The sequence below is a fragment of the Uranotaenia lowii genome, chromosome 3, assembly GCF_029784155.1.
Source record: "Uranotaenia lowii strain MFRU-FL chromosome 3, ASM2978415v1, whole genome shotgun sequence".
NCBI lineage: Eukaryota > Metazoa > Arthropoda > Insecta > Diptera > Culicidae > Uranotaenia > Uranotaenia lowii.
The window spans coordinates 186215279-186224719 of record NC_073693.1 but is presented as its reverse complement, the minus strand read 5'-3'; the positions used below and the strand labels follow the sequence as shown (position 1 = coordinate 186224719).

Sequence of the window (9441 nt, the reverse complement as noted above, 5' to 3'; positions counted from 1 at the left end):
AGGTAGAGGATTTTTTTTTGAGAGTTAAATTCCAATAAGTGTTTTTGATTTTACGTTTAGTCGTTCAGGCTTTACAACTTTCTCCATCAATGCTCTTACAAGCCCGGTTAAATCATCGAAGAGAAACGGAACCATCAGTGCTTCTGTCTGATACTCGCGTAAAAAGGACTCAATTTTGGTCCCAGCAAATTATCACCTACAGCTTTAGCAACAATGTCGAATATCTTCGACCGGGAAATCGATGAAAAACTCCGCTTAAAATTTGAATGGTTTCCTTAATCTTTTTATCCTCTTGTTTTTTCACCTCGTCTACAAACCCTTTGAGGTACGGTAGCATTTTGGCAGCACGTTCATTTTCCACCCACCGAACGTCACAAAATTTAACGGAAATATAGTTGAACCCGTTACTGCAGTATAATCTGCCCTTCTAAGTGGAATATTTTTGAACAGGCGCCCTCAAAAATTCATCCAAATTCCATTCACTTTTCCTCAGTCCCTCCTTGAACGAGTAATGTACAGTGTGAAGTCCAATGGTAAGAATCTCGTACGCCGGATTCGAAACAAGTTTTTGTGCCTTGCTGTTCATATAGGTTCAACTAGGTTTGTGTTTTGATTCCAGAAGCGCACACCAATATCCATTTGTTGCTTCTGCACAACCTTATTTAACGTTTCGTCAAATCCTAGTAATACTAACTCGCTGCAATTCTGTAGTAAATTGAAAACTTAATTCGAAACATAGGGAGCAATACTGTGTAGAATAAAATATCTTATTGTTGTTCTTCCCATTTCTATTCGATTAGCAATCTGGTTGTCCGGGAACATCCTTTTGTTGTTCAACGAAGCAAGTTCAAACTAATCGAAACCGATCAAGCTCGGCAGGAGGATTCGTTTGGACCTGGTAGAAATCTGTCGAAGTCAATTGGAAAGAGGTCACCAGTCAATCTATTTCCACTTGTTTCGACTTTCGACTAAACTTCATTGAACAGACTTTCCCTGAACCAAAAATTCCCGACTTTTTGAAAAAATTCCCGGCTTTTTCCCGCTTTTTTCCCGTTGGATTTAAATTCCCGTCTTTTTCCCGCTTTTCCCGTTTTTCCCGAATGGGTGGCCACCCTGTATTTGTCATAAATTCCATTTAAAAAATTTCTGGAGGGGAGTGGATCACAGCGATAACTAATCGAGTGAAAAATATATATATTCACAAAGAAATCACCAAAATCACCGTTTTCTTAACGTTGAAAATTGAATCAATATTTGACTTTCTGTGATTTTTTTCCACGATTAAAACTTATCCTCAAACCTTTTCTCAACAACCGGTAAATAATCCCGTTTTTTTAAATGGAAGTTCCTATACAGGATCATTGCATTGATATGTTAAGCAAAATTGTCGAAATCACGGGAAAATGTTCAATTTCACATATTTTTAAGCAACTATCTTCAAAACTACATTCTTGATTCTGGAATTTTTATCCAGGTTTTTATAATTTGTAATCTTATTAAGATATCATTGGGATAGGATTTCTAAAGCTATATTATTAATTTGGTAATGTGGAATGATATGAGTTAAATAACTGAATTTATCGATGAATTTATCATAAATTTTCTTTCAAATTAGGTACTAGAAAAAAGCATCACAGTTAATTGCAAAGACCTTTTGAATCGAATCCCAGAATTTCAGATATCTCTTGTTTTCATCAAGAACTAATAATTTTTGTCGATAATTTTGATGCCGGCTGGTTCATGTTGATAAAAAATCTAAAATCGTTCACCCAGGCCTTATTATTAAACTTTCGTAATTTTTGTCAATATTCAGAAATAAAAAAAATTTCACAAGGTTTTGGTTTAATTTTTTTGCCAGTATTTGAATGCTAACAGAACAAACCTTTTTGTCGAGTTGGATAAAATAATTAAAAAAATCCGCTGAGAATATTTTTTATCATACTTCCTTATTTTAGCTTGAAAAGAAAATAATAACTTCTCTAACGGACTTCGAAATTCCTTTGATCATGTGTAGCTTCCGATTTTTCGCTGTTCTTCCGATTCACTTTGATGGATTTTGCTTTTTAAAGTGGTAAATAATTAGGAAAAATGTATCCTGAATAACAAAAACTCCAATATTACGTTAGGCCAATAAAAAATATAGCATTTATGCATTGAACAGAACATAATAAATGCTTGAAATGTCAGAAAAAAGTTGACAATTTGACTGATTGTGGAGCATATACAGATAATTGCATATTTGATCAAGTCATATAAAGTTAAGGCAAAAAAAAAAATAGAAAAAAGCTTCGCGGGCCGCACAAAAGGGTCTAGCGGGCCACATGCGGCCCGCGGGCCGCGGATTGCTCACCCCTGAGCTAGAGAGTATTCGTGACTACTGTTTCACACACGTGAAGCAAAGGTAGCTAATTTATTAAAACTTATCAGCGCATAATTATAACATCTTTCAATCAGTGCAAGTGGAAATGATAATAATAATCCTAAACTGAACAAATGGAAATTTTCCAGCAATCACGTGAATTTCACAAAAGCAACAGAAATAAGACATTGTTGTGAAACTCATATACTCCCAAAACCCGGCAATGTTATTCAAACCGTGTGGAGCACATCTCTCAGATTTCCCCTTTTTTTGACAGATTTAAGCTTTCATCTCCTATGCTCGCAAGGTAAAAAAAGCTTAAATCTGAGGAAAAAAAGCTTAAAAACGAGATTCACGAGCACATATTTAAAAGATGTTGGTCACACGATACATAGACAAATCATGTAACGGTGCCGGGTTCTGAATACTTCATACTTTGTACTATATTCATTTAAGAAAAACCTTAAGGAATCCTACACCGAGGAATATTTGCATTGGGACGTTGTGTAGGCTAAAATTACACCCATAGAAGAGGTTGCAAAAATCCAATGCCTATTTAGCAAATCTCTGTGCCGATAATGCGCTGAAATGTGCACTGTGCCGAAGACGGTATGTTTGAAAAACCGTAACTGGCATAAGGACTCGGCTCCCAACCAAAATGATGACCACTACATTCAAGCGAAACAAGAAAAACATTTTATGGGATTTCCTTCCTATTGGATAATTCATCCCAGAAACAAGAAAATAAAAACCACAGCGCTGTAGTGAGAATCGAACTCACATCACCAGTTGTATCGTCTTGCCAGTCCGACATTCTAACCAGTGTACTATTCGAGCTTCATGCAGGACGAGGTATATTTGTCATAAGATTTCTGTTACCGATCAATCACAAAAAACGTACAACGGCGGCTTCCCGGCGTTTGGCCTCCTTTCAATGCATTCCTTTGTCTTAAGATGGAAACGGGAAAGGGAACGGGAGTGAAGGAACGGGAAACCCATTGAATGAGAACTGTGCTTTGCTTACTGCCTGCTATTACATACACACGCTACATATACACAGCTGCTAAAGCCGGGCAGCTTGGCCGGTGTTGTTTGCCGGTGAATTGAAGGAATGTTTTTGTTGTTGCTTTTGCTACATACACACGCACAGCTTAGCCGTGTTTGCCGGTTGATTGAATTAGAAGGATGTTTTTGTTGTTGCTTTTGCTACATTCACACGCACAGTGCTCGGTTCGCTGGCTGCCTGGTGTTGGCCGGTATTTATTTCCATCCTTCTTCGGCTTGTGATGCGATGGGGAGGGACGCGAAAACGTTTTTATTTTGTTTCATTCAGACATACGCAATTCGGTTGCGCTGGGAGGTTAATGCCGGTGGGCGCAAATCGAATCAGTGCCGGTCGCGTTATCTTCTTGTACCAATGATGCTATGGAATTGACTACACGCCATTGGCACAGAGGCTGAATTTTGGGTGTACCCTCATTCTTCATACTCATAAGTACTCATACAGCTTCCGCGTTATCCGAGCTACCATTTTCATACAAAATGAATTTCGAAGAAAAGAGACAGTAGAAATATTGCCTATACAATATCAATTTTGTTAGATTTGTTAGAATAACTTTAACCTAGTGTTACCATACGTACTCTTTTAAGACCACATGTACTCTTTTTCGATCGAAAATTGGGCGTACTCTTCTTTTCGTGAAATTTTACCAAATGTACTCTTTTTTTGTTGAAAGACATTTGGTCTGAAAAACCGACGTATTTTTTCCATTCTATGAACTTGATTTACATCTTATGCAAAAACTACAAGAGCTTACAACAAATTACTTTAACATTTTGTTTTAACAATCATGCATTTTTAGTCGTTATAAACCAGCGGTCGGGTAACCGGGGTAAATTACCCCAAATGGGGTAAAAGTGAAATTCTTGGGGGTAACAGTGAATATTTTGTGAGTGAAAATTGTATATTTTCATTTTGCAATTTTATGAATTTGTTGGTTTTATTTCGAAAGTAAAGAATTAAGCGGCTTATGCAGAAGTGAATATTTCCCCCTGAGGCATTCAAATAACACGCTTTAAGAGCTCGCTTAGTATGTACGGATACCGTCAAACGGGGCATCATGCAAAAGCAGGGTCATATGCATCATTTGTATACCACAACACTCATTCAATTTTTATTTCAATTTTGATTGTCATAAAAAATTTAAAAAATCGAGCAATAGACGCACAAATTTTTAAATTTTTCGATGCCATGAAAAACTTTACCCAGTATGACGGATTGGCTTAATGATATCACCTACAAACTTTATATTGCTTTCATTATCTTATATCAACAATGTTGGTGTATAAATATGTTTCGGACAATCACCAATTTTTTTTTTAAATAAAAATTTTTATAATTCAGTTAGCTGTCTGGGGAAAAATGCAACAAAATGCAAATCAGAACTAAATCTCATATGTCGCGTTTACATATGCTGAGATACGATTGGTTTACATTATGCGTTAGTTAAAACCAAAATTCAAAGTTAGATAGCAGCTAAGTTAAAGCAAACACACAATCACTGAAGTTGTAATACCGTATAAGGACCGTCAACAGTTTTTTTTAACTTCTTTGGTTTGTCAATTAAATAAAGTAAAAAAAAATTTCATCCATCCTAAGATTTATTATCTGCGGGTCTTTACTGGAATGGTTCCGCAGCTACCTGGTTGGACGAAAAGTTATTGTTCGAATAGGTGAATTATTTTCCAATCAATTCTCTTCCAAATCCGGAGTGCCTCAAAGAAATCATCTAGGACCAATAATATTCCTGATATACTTCAATGACGTGCTGTTGCTCTTTGATGGTCCAAAACTAGCGTATGCTGATGACCTGAAACTGTATCGCCGCTTCAACGGTCCCGAGGATGTAAACTTCCTACAGAGCCAGTTCAACCTCTTCGCCTCTTGGTGTGATGTCAATTGCATTCCTTTGAATCGTAGTAAATATGCAGTAATTTCGTTTTCCCGCAAGCGGATCCCGTTATCAGCCATTTATCATCTTGGAAACGAGGCTATCGCTCGCGTCGAACAAGTGAAAGATCTTGGCGTGATTCTTGACGCACAATTGAATTTCAAGATTCACACAAACTACATCGTCGACAAAGCCTCCAGATGTCTAGGTCTTCTTTTCCGCATGACGAAAGACTTCAAAGATGTCTACTGCTTGAAGAGTCTTTATTGTAGCTTGGTTCGATCGACCCTTGAATATGCCTCACCTGTTTGGTGCCCATATTATCAAAACGGCTCAGAGCGTATTGAGGCCATCCAACGGCTCCCTTTCGAAACCGTATTAGTAAGATGTTTGTGGTCTTTCCCACTATTGATCTCTCTTGTTTCTCTAACCTAAGCTTGCCAGATTGCCCGGTTTTATCCGGGTTTGCCCGGATATTTGATGCAAAATTTCGAGAAAGTCCGGTCCGGCCCGGTTGCTCGGATATCGTGAAAATAGTCCGGATATTGCCCGGATTTTTTCACAATTTTCACAAAGAAACCAAAAAAAAAAAAATCAAAGTTTTTGAGTAAGTTTCAGCAAAATCGATTAACGGTATTGTTGGGAACACTGGTCACCCTAGTGGTAGTTTAGCACTGGGCTCATCCAGCTGACAGTTGGATGTCAACTGGATTGACCTCACGAGTGATTCAGATATTTTATTGTAAGTTAAGCATCTTGATTTCCGCAGTTGAGGACTGCACACGCGAGCACATTTTACACCGTTAAATATATAAGTATTTTATAATTGTACCCCGGTATTTCACTCCAATATCACCTCGTCTCCGGGGATACAACAGGTATGGAAATTTTCAACGGTTGTTTCAAATAATTTCTGATTAACTTTTATAAACCTTTTAATATTTAAGTGTTCCAAAAAGTTTTTGAAAGTCTGCAATTACATAAAATATTAATTTCATTTTTTCATTTTGCATTTTTTCTTTGCTATTATATATCATAACACCTAAATTTTGCCAGGTTTTTGCCCGGTTTTTGGATTTGAAAAATTGAAATCCATGCCCGGATTTTGCCAGGTTTTATTGAAAAAATGCCCGGAATTGCTAGGCCCGGATGGGAGTGGAAAAAATTCTGGCAACCTTACTCTAACCCCACTCATCGACTCGGGATTTTAGCCGAGCGAGCACATGGTCACACAAGTCCTACCGGTGAGCCGTTGTATCTTTTTCGAAACTTTCATGATATTTACGGCTTATGTTCTTTCCTTCTTTGATACCTCATGTTTCTCTAATACTTTCCATCACCTACGAAAATGTAATATATTCACAATTTTACAACTAAGATTTGGCCAATTATAAAAAAATACTACTTCGTGAACGGCTTAAGTTGGTTGAACCGGATCGATGATAAGTACTTTAAAAAACATTCCAATTAAAAAAAGGCCGCTGAAATTCTGTTCAATACCACGGCTTAGTGAGAAGCTCATCGAACAGCACAATGATTTCCAACTTACGTGGCCTATTCCGTCTCGAAGCTCGGCTGGCAAGAGCGATCGAATTTGTCAAAATATTACGGGTGGGACGGCTTCGACACCCCGATCGCTCCCGAACTCTTCGTCCCATACGTCGTGCTGCTCCCATAGCCTTCGGTGGCTGATCGGCACCCAACATCCGCAACGATGACGATGACACACCAAGCCAGGAACGCACGTAGAAAACAACCTCACACACAAAACTCACTTCGTCGCACTGTCGACCGCATGGGAGAAGGTCCAAGAACGTAGTGAAACTGGTGGCCGCTTTCGCTGCTCCTTTTATCACTTTTTGTCTGTTGGCGCACCCCCAATATTCCTACCGGTGCTGCAAAGTTTTTTTTCCTCGTCTGTCGAGTTTCTCCAGTCGTTCGTGAGGCAAGAAGTTTTGTTCTCGAACTCGAGTTACGCGGTCAGTGGTGCCCAAATCGAATCCTGCACGTGTCACGAGCATCGCTACAACACGCGTGTTCGATGAAGAAACTGCTATGTCATTTGGAAAACATCTGCTTGAGAGCCTTGAGATGTACACAAATGAAAAGGAGTGTAAGAACTTATCTTGGAAAAAGGTCGATGAAGTTGAGATGAAGGCTTCCATTGGACTCCTCACGTTAGCCGCTGTTTTCAAATCTCAGACAAAATCATTGAAAACTTTGCGGGATGAAAATCTGGGACGACCGATTTTTCGAACTGTTATGTCTCGTCGTCGTTTCCGAAAAATTTTCTCGTCGTTGCGATGCGATGAAAACTCACAAGATCTGGAAAAGGTGCAGAAGTGAAAGAATTTATAGATGATTGGAATATAACGCAAAAGAAACTTTTGATTCCGGGTCAAGGAATTACAGTGGATCAGCAACTAGTGTCATTTCGCGGAAGTACATTCTGTCGGCAGTACATGCCAAATAAAATGGCTGCGCTCAAACAGCATTTGTGTTTAAAACGCAAATATATTTGGGTAAAGAAGGAGATTCCAGAGAGACAAATCAAGCACAGCGTGTTGTGCAAGATCTGATTTTGAATATGGGATTTGAGGGCAGAACAGCCTACTGATAATTTTTTCAACTCACTTCCTTTTGCTAAAGTGTTAATAATAACCAAATACATCTAGTCAGAACATTGCGTAAAAATAAAACATGTATACACTCAGAATTAAATAAAACATCAAACAATTATTTTTTGGGTATTTTCACGTTTCTCCCTCTTTGCGCACAAGGATATTTCTCATGTTGTAATTACTGGGATATTTCTCACTGAGAAATATTTCTGCGAATAACATTTATGTATTGAGAAATGGACAACAGTGACATCTGGTGGTCGTAAAAATAATTCAAAACGACTGTTATAACAGTCCTATTGCACTAAAATGAAAAACTTTCGGAACAAATAAAAATAAAGAGATGAAAAGATTTACAATGTTCTTTATTTTAAGAAACAAAAAAAAAATAGAATCACCGCTTTTTCAATTTTTTTCACCATCCTGTTCACGGACATGATTCGGCTGTTGGTTGAAATTTTTAACAAACATCTGTCGAAAAAATCTACATTTTTTTCAAATTTGGACGGTACTGGCGTGGCGAATATTTTGTAGGTCTTAGGCGTCAAATCTAGCGCCATTGAAAAACCTGTGAAGCAATCGATCGTTGAGACGTGCACGAGCAGAGTTATATCTCCCGATTTGAGTGGTGGTGCGTTAATCATTACACAAATCGGAAGATCTGGCCAATTTTGCTCGTCTCGAACATCGACCCAACGTATCAAACTGCCACGGCGGCAGTCCAGTTTCGGCGCGTTTGATGTTTCCTTGTATCGTCAAAGCCGACAAAAGTTTCAAAAATCTTTGAATGTGTACTGAAAAAAAAACAAGAAGGGTTCTGTTATCAGAAATTACCATTAAATTTAAATTTTTACCATTCTCTACAGTGTCGTAATCATCATCCAAATTCATTGATATATTGTTCTGGTACATTAGTTGAAATTCAAAATTTAGCTGAAATTAAATAATACGTTAACATTATTGTAGTAAGCAACCATAATTATATATTACCAAATCTTCTTCCAGGAGAAGGAAAAACGCCTTCAAAATTCCAGCTGTTTTATTGTGTTTACGCCGCAAACTTTACGAAGATCATTCCGAATCCTCAACGTTTTGACCAATAATGATCGCGATTCATCACAGTCCATGGAGTTTGAAATAAAAAATAAATCCTTTGCTTCCACCTCTTCGTTTGTATAATTATCTCCAGAGTCTGACTTTCCACCTGCAGACCTTCACTTCGAGACCGCATTTCTCACCCAATTTTCTATGAGTCGCATGAAAAATAGGAAAAATAGCAATTAAATTGATGAAAACACTCACCTGCTGCTACGATAATTCCAAAGTTAAAAAGTAAACAAATGAAAACACCAGCCAAGAAAAAAGAAGAAAATGACAACTGAAATGTTTCGGTGATAAAATTTATGCATCGGATGATTTATAAATGTGAAATGTTTCCAGTGCGTAAAAAATAATGATCGCGGCAGTTACTTTTTAATGATTGGAGTGATTAATCATCTAGAAATCACTG

At 37.7% G+C, this 9441-nt stretch overlaps 1 long non-coding RNA gene across 1 annotated transcript; it reads right to left on the bottom strand.

The window, feature by feature from the left end:
• Positions 1-8278: 8278 nt before the first annotated feature.
• LOC129750649 (uncharacterized) lies at positions 8279-9238 on the bottom strand. The gene is made up of 3 exons (XR_008738436.1): positions 8922-9238; positions 8786-8864; positions 8279-8725 (listed from the first exon to the last, which is right to left on the bottom strand). It is a non-coding gene; the product is annotated as an uncharacterized LOC129750649 (long non-coding RNA).
• Between the last annotated feature and the right edge of the window lie 203 nt (positions 9239-9441).